Source organism: Elephas maximus, chromosome 20 (assembly GCF_024166365.1).
Source record: "Elephas maximus indicus isolate mEleMax1 chromosome 20, mEleMax1 primary haplotype, whole genome shotgun sequence".
Lineage (NCBI taxonomy): Eukaryota > Metazoa > Chordata > Mammalia > Proboscidea > Elephantidae > Elephas > Elephas maximus.
This window is the reverse complement of record NC_064838.1, coordinates 40,958,914-40,973,957: the sequence shown is the minus strand read 5'-3', so window position 1 is coordinate 40,973,957 and position 15,044 is coordinate 40,958,914. Positions and strand designations below refer to the sequence as shown.

Genomic DNA, 15,044 nt, shown 5'->3' with positions numbered 1-15,044 from the left:
GTTGCTTCTGACTCACAGCGACCCTGTAGGACAGAGTAGAACTGGCCCATAGGGTTTGCAAGGAGGAGCTGGTGGACTCGAACTGCTGACCTTTTGGTTAGCAGCCGAGCTCTTAACCCCTATGCAACCAGGGCTCCCAAAAGTCGCAAGGCCCAGAGAGAAAAGGTAAACCAGCCTTAACACTGACTTCAGCCGCCTCGAAGCACAGTACTGCCCACATTACCTAAGAAGCCCTGGTGGCGCAGTGGTTAAGTGCTTGGCTGCTAACTGAAAGGCTGGAGGTTCGAACGCACCACTACTCCATGGCAGAAAGATGTGGAGCCTGCTTCTGTAAAGATTACGGCATTAGAAACTCTGTGGGGCAGTTCTACTTTGTCCTATTGGGTCACTTATGAGTCGGAATTGACTAGACTGCAATGAGGTTTTTTTTACCCACATCACCTGGGCTAAAGCCCAGGTGGATAGATGAGGTGTGGCTTGTTGGACCCTCAATGGGATAGACCCTCCGCCTTCTCGCAAGGCTGCCACATGCCCTGGGCTCCCACACTGAGTCAGGAGTCCACAGAAGCCCAGAGTTGGCTCAAGGTCACCCAGTGGCCAGCTGGCAGCTAGGCTGGGCCTAAGCCAGGTCCCCGGGCTCCGGGCTCCGTCCTCGATCCAGACCCAGATCTGCTGGAGAGGGGCGGCGGGAGAGCTGGTCTCTAACTTGGGCCCTCGCTGGGCACAGAGAGAGCGTTCTTTGCTGCTCAACAATTCCCGTTTGCCCCGTGCCAGGCTGCAGCCTCCCCCAAGTGCTGCTGACGAGGAAAATCTGGTGCCAGCATCTACAAATATGTGAGCCTTCTGGGGGGAGGTGGCCCTCAGGCTCCCCAGCCCAGAGTGGGCGGATTTAAAGGACCAAAGGGAGGTCACAAAGCAGGGGCAGAGCAAGTGGCCACGTGTTTTATTTATAATACTGGCGGGGGAGGAGACATGTAGATTTCATTGTATATTCATGCAAGGTCCCACCTCACCCTCAGAGCGACCTATGAGGCAGGTACTAGAGTCATCATCCACTAAATAAGGAAAGCTGAAACCAGACACCCAAGCCATGCCCACGGACCGCAGCTGGCTGCAGACTGCAGGGAGGGTGTGAGTGGCTGAGCTGGGGCCAGAGGTTCGTGCTCTTACTCCTTGCCTGGCCCTCCCCGCCAGTGGCCTAGCATTCTCAGAGAGCCCCAGGTCTAAGAACCCGTGGCCCAGATGGAATGTGTCTCATCAGACAACTGAGGGGCACACATGGGGGTGGGGCTGGAAGGAGAGCCCACACTTTCTGGGGCCATGCGGGCAGGCCACCATGTGTTCACCATCCCAGCCCAGTCTCCAGCTGGACCTCAGCACTGAGTGGAGGAAGACCTGGCCTTTTACACGGCTTGGGGTTCTGATCTCAGCCCTGCTCTGGCTGTAGAACTTTGCCCAAGCCACAACCCCTCCCTGAGCCTCAGTTTCCTCATCTGTTAAATAGATGAACGCTCCCTACCTTGCAGGGCAGATATAAAGATCACCCAAGGTGAGGTGCCAGGTACCTAGTAGGTACTTAGCAGATAACACTCCCTTACCCTCTCCCTTGCCCTGATGAACCCAGGAGCTGGGAGGCTGTATCCTCAGCTGGGAAAAACACCAGGGTCTGGGGGCGGGTTGGAGGCTAGAAGTGATCACCCCACCCAGTGGGTAGGTCAAGTTCCTCAGGAGACGGGTGGGCAGGGTGCCTGTGCTTATTCGAGCTTGGATGAGCAAGCACAGGGGCCTGAGCCCTGGCCGGTCCCTGCTGCAGGCTATGGCCTCCCCAGAACATCCACCTGGAACAGACCCAGATAGAAAAAGCTTGGGAGCAACATTTTACTTTCCAGACAGCGGTGCCCATGGCTGGGCAGGGAGGACAGCACCAGGGACCACCTGCCCCTCCCTTACCTTAGTCCAGTGCCCTGGGTGCTGACTCCTGACGCAAACAGTGTAGCCTTGCCGGCCTGTCCAGGCCTCCTCTGTGGCTGGGGACCTGAAGCCAAGCCCCACCAACAACGCAGATGGGCTCTCAGCCCTGCCCCCCGCCTATGCCCCGTCCAGTGTGGGTCATAAACCCTGAGCCCCTGCTTAATCCCGCAGGAGCCCAAGTCAGCGCCAGCCAGCCAGGCACGTGACAGGGCCACAGCCCCAGAGACCTGTTTGGCAGGAGCAGCAGCTGGTCAGGAGTGGGGGTGGGGAGGGCTATCTGTCCTGCCCTCCAGGGCTATCCTGGATTAGATCGCAGCACTCCTGCAATCCTAGGAGCCTGCCTGCAGGGGAAAGGCATGGATACCTGCCAGAGGGGGCAGTCCAGATGGGGGAAAGGACACACTTCTCACCAAAAGGTGCCAGGCCACCTGGGTAACCAGAGCGTGCGCAGCAGTTTGGGGGCGGGGGGCAGGGCGCTTTACCTCACACCACAGACAGAGCTGAACAGCGCCAGGTGGATTAAAGACCTAATGTGAAAGGTGACTATAGGAGAATCTTCACAGCTGCAAGGTAGAAAGGGAGAGAGGGTAGTTACAACATATATGATTGACAACGGATTAGAACCTGGAGCACCTAAGGAATCCTCCCACTAAGAAAGCAAAAAAGACAACCCAAGTTGGATAGAAGATTTGAAGAGCCACTTCACAAAGAGGAAATCCAAATGGCCAATAAACACAGACACACAAATGCCCAATCTCATCAGTATTCAGGGAAATGCAAACCACAGTAACCATTACACACTGACCAGACGAGGTGCCTCAACCACTATTCAAATTAAAAAGACAGACAGCACCGTGTGTCAGAGAGGACATGGCACCACAGGGTCCCGCATCCTGCAGGTGATAGGGTCTGACCACAGGGATGTGTTGTTTTGTAAAGTTGAACAGGTAAACATTTCATGGCCCAGACATTCCACTTCAAGGTCTATGCCCTACCGAAGTTCACACTATGGGCAATGGCATACAGGCTCAAGATCAACAGCTTCAAACTGAAAACGACCTAGAAGTCCATCAACAGTAGAGTGAAAAATAAACTGTGACAAATGACAATGGAATACTATACAGCAGTGAAAAAGACAAAACCCAAAAGCCAAACCCACTGCCGTCGAGTTGATTCCGACTCATAGCGACCCTATAGGACAGAGTAGAACTGCCCCATAGAGTTTCCAAGGAGCGCCTGGTGGATTCGAACTGCCAAGCTACAGATATTTACGACATGAGTGAATCTCACAGCCATAACTGAGCAAAAGAAACCAGACACAAATCAACAGCTACAGCCTAAGTCTATTTATAGACAGCTCAGGAATAAAAAAAAATTACATTGTAAAGCATTGTCCAGATAGGTGGTAAGACAGTAAGAAAAGACAAGGACATTACTATCACAAAAGTCAGGATGAAGATAACCTTTGAGGGGGTTGTGATTGGGGATGGGGACACAGAAGGCCTCCAGCAATGTCCAGTCTCTCGACCCTGTGGTTATTATGTGTGTAATTTTTCTTTAAACTGCACATGTGTATTTTTCACCTTTCTGCTTGAGAAGTTCCAGCTCACATTTAAAATAGAAAGGTATGTACAGTAGGGTGGGGACACACATGGACAGGAGTTATGACTGTGAAGCCACTGGGTGCGGTGGCCTCGACATGACAGCCATCCCAGCCACACAGGGCTGCTCTCTCATTTCACAGATAAGAACTGAGGATCAGAGACAGGAAAGAACTTGCCCAGGGTTGCACAGCAAGCTAGAAGCCAACAGGGCCAGAATTAGAATCCAGGTCTGGTGGAGCCCAAACCAGGGCATTCCTCTTCTGTTTCAGAATTACATTTAACACCAACCAGAACTGACTCCTTCTATTCAGCGCTCAGCACTCTCTGGAAGTCTCTTCCTTATCTCTTACTCACTGTGAGTCTCCTGCTGCTGGAATGCAGGCTCCCTGAGGGCAGGGCTTTTTGTATTGTTCCTGTGGAATCCCTAGCACCTGAAACAATACCTGGCACACAGTAGGCGCCCCATAAATATCTGTTGAATGAGTAAACAAATGGAGCTGACATTACTATTTGGGCTTTGAGGTCCTTGAAATACTTAGTGGCTTCGGGGATACTCCCAAAGGAGAAAATGAAAAATAACTGCATGACACTGACACACTTCCATGGAATTGTCTTATCATTACCTTAATGATAAGTACTATCATTGATTGGGATGGGACTATCATTACCCCCACTTTAAAGAGGAGAAAACTAAGGCTCAGGGAGACCTAGTGAGTTGTCTAAGGTCACAAAGCTAGGAAGTCGAGTGCTGGGATTCGAACCCAGGCCCAGCTGCCTCCAGAGCCTCCTATGCAGTTACACCCCTTTGATCACCAAGCCGGGAGGCACAGAACAGTCAGTGCTTGTGCCCTTGCCTTTGCAGCCTGGCCCCGAGTCAGTCCACAAATCCACTCCTGACCCCACCCGCTCCCCATCTTTTTTGTGTGTGTGTTCTAGTTATAGTTTCCAAGTGTTTTCCGGTCTTTTCCAAACTGCCAGCACCCTGTGAGGAAGCCTGGGTAGGGGTGAGTCCCTCCATGATGTAGAAGGGGAAGCTTTGGCTCAGGGAGGGGAAGGGACTTGTCCAGGGTGACAAGGTATCCAGCTCTCTGACCTCCAGGCCCCACAGGCACCACAGGGGAAGCACCCCAAGTTAGTGTGAAGCAGTGACCCCAGTCGCTGCTCTCACATTTGTCATAAGACACTAAATTTCCATCTAATATCAAAACCTCAGGCCCTTTGGTTAAGTCCAAAACCTGGTCCAAGTTCAGCGTCTTGATGCGCTGAATAATGAAATGTTCCTGTAATACCCCCAGGCAATTGGCTTTATTAAAACACCCTGTTTTAATATGAACCTATATTATCATCCTGATAGCTTTCTACCAAGTCCTCAGATAATTAAAAAACAAAACAGAACAAAAAAATCCATTGGTTCTGGGAGGCTTGGTGCTAAAATGGCCCTCTAGGGCATTTAAACTAACCAAGATACACAATCCTCTGTATTACCTTAGTTGCATAGCTCCAGTGATGGGGAACTCACTACCTTATAAGGCAACCTGTTTCTTGTTTGGATTCCATTCAGTTGAGCACAGCAACAGTCATACTAGCCTCTGGCTGGGCACTAGGGAGAAAGAGGCGCCTTAACCACTATTCTGCCCTCAGGGAGTCCACAGTCTTCTGGGAAGAGGAACAATTAAAACAGGATTGGACAGGACAGAGACTGGGATTAAGTTCCAAAGAGGGAGCAGGTAAGGCCCACTGTGTATACAGTGGTTACAGCTTCCCACTGCAAGCCTTCAAATCTTCCATCACACATGGCACACATGGACTTATGTGCATCAGCCTGGACTCTGCACCCCCGAGGCTTAGGCACCCTCAACACAGCAGTGCTTCCCTGAGGAGGTCTGGGCAGGCCAATTGTTGGGGCTTTAGGGCAACCGAGTAACTATGAAATGACTATCAACTGGGCAGGGGAGGGTATGGAATTTTAAATCTTCTATGCTGGCCTGTAGGGTTGACACCATTCTGTTTGAATGTAAGTTCCTAGAAACTTCATATATGTTAATGGTGGGCTCCTGTGATGAAGTCTGACATGAAGTAAATGTTTAAAAAATGTTCGCTGGGTTAAACCGCAATCTAGATGGACCTGAAAGCCACATATACACTGTTCTTGCAAGAGTTGCAGAAAACTCAGCTGTCTGTTTCCTGCCTTTCCAAACTTGGCACTTCCCATGGTAGCACCACTGAATAGTCCTGGGGTGGCATCCCAAAGACTGGTGTCTCACCAAGGGTCTAAGTCAGTCTCTACCTACACCAGTAGACACACACACTGCTCTCCTTTTCAGTGGTAATGGGATCCTCAAGGGGAAGAAGCAGAGACTCAGGGCAGCCTTCCAGAAGAGGTGACATTGATGAGTGCTATGAAGGATGGCATTTTCTTGGGCGGGGGGGGCGGAGAGTGTGCATTCCTACAGGAGCCTGGACAGAGCATGGCTCGGTCCAGTGGGAAGGCAATGGGCACCAGAAAATGCTGCTTTCTGAAGCAGGTTTGAGTCACACTGTGTGGTGGTACTGAACGCCAGGTCTGAGCAATGGTGGTATGTGAAACCCCAGTCCCCCAGACTTTCACCCAGCCTCCTTCATGCCATAAACACCTCCTGACATGAAGGAGCAATTCCACTCCCTACCCCTTAATTATAAGGGATATAGGAGGGAAGTTGAAGCTGAAGAAAATTAAAACAAGTCCATGAGAGTCAAAGTATGACCTTGAGTATACTCTTTCTGAAATTAGGGATCATCTCAAGAATAGCTTTGATGCATTGAACACTAATGACTGAACACCAGATAAGTTGTGGAATGACATCAAGGATCTCACACAAGAAAACAAAAGGTCATTAAAAAGACAGAAAAGAAAGAAAAGACCAAAATGAATGACAGAAGAGACTCTGAAATTTGCTCTTGAACGTATGGCAGCTAAAGCGGATGGAAGAAATGAAGAAGTAAAAGAGTTGAACCGAAGATTTCAAAGGGTGGATGGAAAAGACAAAGTATTATAATGAAATATGCAAAGACCTGGAGTTAGAAAACCAAAAGGGAAGAACACAGCTCTGCATTTCTCAAGCTGAAAGAACTGAAGAAAAATTTCAAGCCTCGAGTTGCAATATTGAAGGATTCTATGGGCAAGATATTGAATGATGCAGGAAGCATTAAGGGAAGATGAAAGGAATACAGTCATTGTACCAAAAAGAATTGGTAGACATTTGACCATTTCAGAAGGTAGCATCTGATCAAGAACCAATGGTATGGAAGGAAGACGTCCAAGCAGCAACAAAGGCATTGGCGAAAAACAAGCCTCCAGGAATCAACAGAATACGAGTTGAGATGTTTCAACAAACTGATGCAGCACTGGAAGCACTCACTCATCTATGCCAAGAAATTTGGAAAATAGCTACCTGGGCAACTGACTGGAAGAGATCCATATCTGTGCCCACTCCAAAGAAAGGTGATCCAACAGAATGCGGAAATTATTGAACAATATCATTAATATCACATGCAGGTAAAGTTTTGCTGAAGATCATTCAAAATCAGTTGTAGTAGTATATCAACAGAGAACTGCCAGAAATTCAACCCAGGTTCACAGGAGGATGTGCAACGAGGGATAGCATTGATGATGCCAGATGAATCTTGGCTGAAAGCAGAGAATATCAGTAAGATGTTTACCTGTGTTTTATGTACTATGCAAAGGCATTCAACAGTGTGGATTATAACAATTTATGGATAACATTGTGAAGCACTGGAATTCTAGAATACTTAATTGTGCTTATGTGGAACGTGTACATAGACCAAGAGGCAGTAGTTTGAACATAATAAGGGGATATATACCGCAAAAATCAGGAAAGGTGTGTATCAAGGTTGTATCTTTTCACCATACTTATTCAGTCTGCACACTGAGCAAATAATCTGAGAAACTGGACTATATGAAGAAGAACGCGGCATCAGGATTAGAGGAAGACTCATTAACGACCTCCAATACACTTGCTTAAAATGAAGAGAACTTGAGGCACTTACTGGTGACGATCAAAGATTACACCCTTTAGTATGGATTACATCTCAACATAAAACAAAAATCCTCACAACTGGACAAATAAGCAACATCATGATAAACAGAAAAAATACTGAAGTTGTCAAGGATTTTATTTTACTTAGATCCACAGTCAAAGCCCACGGAAGAAGCAGTCAGGAAACCAGAAGACATATTGCATTGGGCAAATCTGTTGCAAAAGGCCTCTTTAAAGCCTTAGAAACCAAAAATGTCACTTTGAGGACTAAGGTGTGCCTGACCCAAGCAATAGTATTTTCAATTGCCTCATATGTATGCATACGCTGGACAATGAATAAGGAAGACCGAAGAAGAGTTGAAGCCTTTGAATTGTGGTGTTGGCGAAGAATACTGAATATACCATGGACTGCCAGAAGAACAAACAAATCTGTCTTGGATGAAGTACAGCCAGAATGCTCCTTAGAAGTAAGGATGGTGAGACTTCATCTCACCACTTTGGACATGTTATCAGGAGTAACCAGACCCTAGAGAAGGGCATCATGCTTAGCAAAGTAGAGGGTTAGCAAAAAAGAGGAAGACCCTCAATGAGATGGACTGACACAGTGGCCACAATGAACTCAAACACAGCAACAACTGTGAGGATGGCACAGAACCAGGCAGTGTTTTGTTCTGTTGTACATAGGATCACTATGAGTTGGAATTGACTCAACAGCACCTAACCATAACAACAACAGGAGGGAAGTAGGGAGGAGTGGGAGTGTGATGAGACATCTGATCAACCCTCCCTCCTATCAGAGGCCAGCTTCACAGCCTCCCTGACCAGCATGTCTTCAGTTCCAAGGTGTGTACACCTAGTGATGAGGTGTTGTCTTCTTCTTGGCTGAGGATGCTTAGGTGCTTAGGTCACCCTTCTTTCCTCCCCGCACCTCAATAATTAGAACACTGGTGTGGAGCAAACTTGGGGACAGAGTGGGTCCCAGTTCTTCTGGCTTGGCCTCAGTACTGTCCTCTGGACAAAGGGGGAGGGGAGAGGTGGCAGCAGGGAGAAAGGTATGATCTAGAATGTTGTCTTGGGGCCAGCAGGCATGAGGTGGACAGAACAGGACAGGTCGGTCAGGGCAGTGGCCAGAAGGGCAGGCAGCCATGGGCTATGGCTGTGGGCCCTTTAAGCAACCCTGAGAGAGAGTGGTGACTCTGGTCATGAGACTCAAGATTACTTAATGTTTGCAAACTGTACAGGAGCCAGAGTGTCCAGAAAAGGAGGGCACAGGTACCCTCCCTTGTCCCTCCACTGCAGGGACATCTGTGGGGCGTACCGAGTCCCCTGACCTTTCCCGAGGCAGTGGCTCTCCAAAGATAGCTGGATTGCTGGAGAGCTGGGTACAAGGCTCCTCAGCCTTGAACATGCTGCATGACCTTGTGCATGTCCCTGCTTCTCTAAGGCCTCGGTTTTCCCATCTCTACTATAGGGCATTAGTCCCTGGATGCTCCATCTAGCACTGATGGTCAGTAGCTGAGCTGTATGCATTGAGGCACCTTAAGCCACCTCTTAGCTTATCTTTTCTGCCTCTGGGGGGCTCTGGGGCTATTACTCTTCTCTCCCACCCAACTGCTGGGCTCTGATCACACAGATTCCAGAGCCTGGTCACCTTGCCACTCCAAGTGAGGAGCTGGGCATAATGCTGGGGGCAGGGGAGGGTGACCAGAGGGTCATCCCCATGTCACTCAATTGGCTGTCCAGTGGGGACTGACCACAGAGTGGGACCCCTGAACCAGTCCCCTCAAGGTGGCCAGTGCCCACCATCCACCCCCCAATTATAGGCAAGCCTGGAGGGAAATGTCCCTGCTGGTGGCAGGCAACGCTGTCTCTGTAAGCCTCACCTCCTGGACAGCATTATCATCTTTCTGCTCAGTTTGTTCCAGGAGCAAATCAGCTGCGACAGTTGAGAGCTTCGCAATAAAGCGGCAACTGCCTGGGGGAACCATGGGAAGGGAAGGGGTTTTCCCCAGGTTTGTTCCTGGCAATAGCCTCTGGTTCAGCTCTGCCACTGGGCCTTACCCCTCACGGTTCAGGGGAGTCGGTTCTGGGCAGGGCAGGGTTTTTGAGTCCCACTCAGGCCGGCACTGGGGATATGGTTTTCCCACGGCAACAGCCCCACCACCTCTCAGGGCCCTCATGCCTCTTGCCCTGCGTGTGGCTGGGTTTGGAGGCATGCAAGTCCAGAGGCCATGGCTGTTCTGGCACCCAAGTTCTGTCCCCGAAACCGACGCCCGGTCCCCTGGGGGTCTGACCGAGGGGAGCCTCTGAAGTCTTCTCCCTACCCGCGCCCCCCCGACCCCCACGCCAGACAGAACTAGCCTCTTGCCCACGAGTGGGGGGAGGGGCTGCCCAAGGACACATAGGGGGGTTAGGGGCAGGGCCGAACTCGGACCCAGCCCCTCCAGCCCAGCTCCTCAGCCCCTCCCCGGGCGCATCTCAAAGGCTTCCAGCGAATTCCTGAGATGCCTCAACCTCCTGGCTCGCGGGCTTGGGACCCAGGACCGAGCCGAGGGGGGGAGGGGAGGAAGACTGAGAGTTCGAGTGAGTACCCCGGGCGGGGGCGCCCGACTTCGCACAGAGACCCTCGGGGCCTGGATTCACGCTCCCCGACTCGTGGGAGACAGCCAACTGCACTGACGCGGAAATGGAGCACCCTGCGCCCGCGTCCCCCCAGATCGTGCCTTCAGCGTTCGGTCGCAAGGTTTCCGGAGACGTCCGCATTGCCACGGAGGTTCGCTCTCAACGTCCTCACCGCTCCAGTCCCAAAAATGGACTCCCCCAGAGCCCCGGCTCGGAAAAGATCTGCGCTGGCGCCCCGGGCCCTCCCGGCCGCCGGGGTAGTCCGGGCTCCCGGCCTGGAGAACCTGGCGGCCGCCAATACACAACCTCAAAACCCCGCGGTCGGTGTCCCCGCAACTGCGGCCTCGGACCTTCCTCCCGGGCCCCGCTCCACACAGCCTGCCGCGAACACCCCCTCCGCTCCGATTCCCGAGAGATGCCCGCGCGTCCGCGTAGCAGCGGCCCGGGGGCGGAGCTGCTGCCCCGAGGCCTCTAGAGTGGGGTGTATCCTGGGCACAGTCCCCCGCTGACCCCAGGCCCGGGCCCGGACCCCGCACTGCACCAGCCACCGCCGCGCGCCCCCGTCGGCCCGCCTTCCTACCTCGCGGATTCGCCTGCAGCCGCCGAGCCCGGCGCCGTCCCCGGCGGGCGCGGAGCGCGGGCACAGCCCCAGCGCGTCGGGGGCCGGCGGGCGCAGGGGGCGGGGGGTGCCGGAGCCACAGCGCCCCGCGGGCGGCCTCAGCGCACAGTCCCTCCTGCCCGCCTGCCGCGCACGCACCGTAACCTTGGGGGGTGGCCTTTCCGCGCCAGGCCTCAGTTTCCCTTTTTGAAAGGTGTGTATGTTGCGGGGGGGGGGCGGTGCCGCCCCAAACGCCGACGTCACCCGAGCCCTGGCGAGCAGAGGGCACTCGGGTCCGTGGGGCCTGGAGTGGATGGGCCTGGGAGGGGGTACGTGCAGCCCAGGAGCGGAGCAGGGGGGGCCCTGTGGCTCCCCCGAATTTCCCTCAGACTCCTGAAGACCCTTAAGTAAACACGTAGTAAACGCTGCCCCTGGCAAAGTCCCGCTGGTCCTCCACGGGAAGGGGAAGCCGCCGCAGCCTAACCTTCCTCCACCCCACCCCCCAGTTCACAGATGAGAACGCCGAGGCTCAGAAAGGGGAGGTCACTGGCCATGAGTAACACAGCGAGTCGGGGCTGCCCGGCTGCGTCTCCTCCAGGACGCGCGCTCCTCTCAGCTGGGACGGGTCTGGGCCTGCCGGCAGCGCCCCTACATCCCGTAGCAAACGCTGACTCAGCACCGAATGAAGGCCGGGGGTGGGCCTCAGTGGCCCAGCAACTGTCATAGAGAATGGGGTCGGCACAATCTGAGATACCTCACGGTGAGGGCAATCAGAGGGCAGCCTGGAAGAAGCGGCGCAGACGGGGGAGGGGTCCTGCAGGAGAAGATGCAGTCAAAGAAAAAGCAAGGATGGCAATGAGCACTGTCCGGTGTGTATGGAGCGAGGAGGACGGGTTTGGGGGGCCTTGAACACCAGGCCAAATAAAAGTGGCTTCGTTTAGTGGGCAGCAGGGAGCCCCCGACCTGGTTGGAGCAACAGCGTCAGTAGTCTGTGGTGTGTTTAGGGAGCGCCCCCTGGTGGTCAGAAACGGTCAGGCCGAAGGCCAGAGGAAAGCGGCTGCAGTGGTCCAGCGAGGACCGCGAGTGATGTAATGAATCAGGAGACTAGAGTCTTGGAGGCGGGATGGGCTGTGTGACCTTGGGCAAGGCACTTCCCCTCTCTGGGTTTCTGGGAGGGAGGGAAGGTGTCTGCGTTTCAGCTCTGACATCTCATCACCCTGAGCAACAGGGCGAGGTAGGAATGGGCAGTGGATGAGGGGTGAAAGGTGGGCACTTTATTCAGCATGTCATGAGGATTCTTTCATTTACTGGTGGTAGAAACTATCATCCCAATTTTACAGACAAGGGCACTGAAGCACAGAGAGGGTCAGTCACCTGCCCACACTCACACAGCTGCTATGGGACTGAGCTTGGATTTGAACACAGGTCTGTTGAGGTTGCAGAGTCTAAGTGGAGTGCCTGACCACTTCACTACCCAGTCTTGCAGCATATTTTGGGCACCTAGAGCGTTTCTGGAATCCACAAAGCACTGATGACAGACAGAGGGAGCGCACGGTAAGATTGTGCCCATGGCACTGTTCTGATGCTGACTGCAAACCAGTGTTCATCGCGGGTGAGCTTGCAGGGTAAGATGTGAGCACCCTCCTTACACCCTTCCCTATCGTTGTGGGCTTTATTTTTAAGAAGTATGGATTAATTTTATAACTTAAAAAGTATTTTTTAAAAGAACACTCAAAGGAAGAAAAGATGCTTGGAATTTTAATAATTAAAAATACTCTGCTAGAGAAGCCACAGCCTTGCATTATAGGGCAGTTCTACCCTGCAAACATGGGGTCGCCTTGAGTCGGGAGCTGACACAACACCACCTAACCACAACAACACACATATGTGTGTGCTGCAATTTCATAATTTTTTTTCCCCCAAAAGGATACACACAAACTTATTGAGGATTACCTTTTGGGGCAAAAAAAAAAAAAAAAATTTTTTTTTTTTTTTTATGGGGTGCTGTGGAGTGGGTACCATGAAGAACTTTTACTAGGAGTAAGTTACCTAACGGCTAGAAGGCAGGTGAGGGAAGTGAGAACAGCAGGGCCTCTGGAATCTGTTTGACCCGGGCACGTCTCACTACCTCCCTGAATCCCATTTGAGCCCATCTGTGAAATGGAACTGATGATAAAAACTCCTGGCTCACCTCCCCTCAAAGGCTGCTGTGTGGATCAACTGTGATGATGTGTTAAAAGGCTGTGTGAGTGCACCATATAAATATTTGCATTCCCAGGAAACATGAAAGAAAATATTGCTAAATTGAACTAGAAAAATTAAGACTCCTAAATGGAATAAAAGTACCATAAACAAAGAAAAAAAGACAAATGGTAAACTGAAAAAAAAAATATTTGCAGCACATACGACAAGAGCTAATTGGGGAAAATGAGATGAAAGTTAATTTCCCTAATACATAAAGAGCCCTTTCAAATTGATAAGAAAAAGATGACTAACCCATTAGGGAAAAGAGCAAAGGATATGAACAAGCAGAACAAGGCAGTCAATCTCACTTCTAAATTAAATGCACATTAAAGAAACACAAAACACAACATGCTTGCGATTTTTTTTTTATCAGCTTGGCAAAAATTAAAACACTTGGTAATACTTTTGCTGTTGAAGGTGTGTGAAAATTAGTGCTCTCAGACGCTGGTGGGTAGGGGACAAAATGGTGCAGCCTTCTTGAAAGGCCATCTGGCAGAGCTACTTCAGCATGCTGATATAACACAAGGATCGTCAATGCAGAACCGAGTGTGAGAGCAAACAAACAAACAACCCCAATGCCCATCATAGCAGAGGGAGCAACTACCCTATGACACATTCTTATGCTGGGATTTTGTGCTAAGATGGAAAGATCTCCAAGACATATCTTTAGTGAAATATGCACTGGACAGAAAACTATCTTTTGGTGTAAATTTTAAAAAGGTTATACCTATGCTGGATGACAGAAATGGTTAAGTGCTTGACTACTAGCCAAAAGGTTGGCGGTTCCCATCACCCAGAGGGCCTTGGAAGACAGGCCTGGTGATCTGTTTCCGAAAGGTCACAGCCTTGAAAACCCTATGGAGCAGTTCTGCTCTGCACACATGAGGTCACCTTGAGTTGGAAAGGATTCAGCAACTAACAACAACAACAACAGTTTTAGGAGTCTGGGTGGCTCATGGAGCTTGCTATCGGCTGCTAACCAAAAGGCTGGCAGTTTGAATCCACTCAGTGTCTCCGTGAGAGAAAGGCCTGGTGATCTGCTTCCGTAAAGATTAAAGCCAAGGAAATGCCATGGAGCAGTTCTACTCTGCATACGCAGGGTCGCCTTGAGTCAGGAGCCAGCACAACAGCAGCCAACCACAACATACATAACGCGTGTGCTGCAATTTCATAATTTTTTTTCCCAAAAGGATACACACAAAACAAACTTATTGATGGTTATCTTTTGGGATGACTGGAGTGGGTACATGAAGAGTTTTACTTTTCATTTTTCTGTATTAGTTGATTTTTAAAAAGTCAACAGAGGCTATCTGGGCGACAGGATTGTGGGATGATGAAAAATTCTTCTTTACATGTCTTTGTATTAAAAAATTAAGTAAATGCTTTTAAAGTGGATAAAATTATTAATGTATCCTTATGGGCCTAAACCCTATCTCCAAGGGACTTGTTACACAGATTATAATTGTCATATATCTGTAAGATGGAAGATTATGCAGCTATCAGAAAGAAGGTGGCATCTCTACATGACTGATAAGGAATAATCTTCAAGATATTTTGCTAAGTGAAAAAAGCCAAGTGCAGGCCAAGTGCAGTCCAGGGTGTGGAGTGTGTTACTTTTATATATATAAAAGATGGAGTAGAGAAGATATGCTGGTTTGCACAGAGACTATCTCTGAGGAGGATGCCAAGGAGGCAGGGGTGCCAGGGACGGATCACTCAACATCCAGGTATGCACGGGCTTACTCATGCTTACTTACTAATCTGTAGTGCACAATTTCACCTGTTTTTCACCACGTCTTTGAATGGGCATGGGGACTTGGAGGATAGGGTGGGAAGGAGATTGTCTTTTCATGGAAATGTACTGCTTCCTTTTTTTTTTTTTGCACCATGTATTACTGTTTTTTAAAAATTATATTAAAAAAACAGTTGTTTCCGAAATTGGATGGAGAGTGGGGAGCCTGGTTCCTA

General features: G+C 50.5%; 1 protein-coding gene across 6 annotated transcripts in view; it reads right to left on the bottom strand.

Moving 5' to 3' along the window:
• Window positions 1-15,044, bottom strand: part of IQSEC1 (IQ motif and Sec7 domain ArfGEF 1) — a 456,568-nt gene that overhangs the window by 118,312 nt on the left and 323,212 nt on the right. Inside the window, exon 1 of one of the 6 annotated variants that reach the window (XM_049863208.1) lies at window positions 10,815-10,875. The exons of the other annotated variants lie outside the window; for them this stretch is intronic. The gene's annotated coding sequence lies outside the window, so the exon portion shown is untranslated. Of the gene's footprint in view, window positions 1-10,814; window positions 10,876-15,044 lie in introns of those variants that run through there. 6 annotated transcript variants of the gene reach the window in all.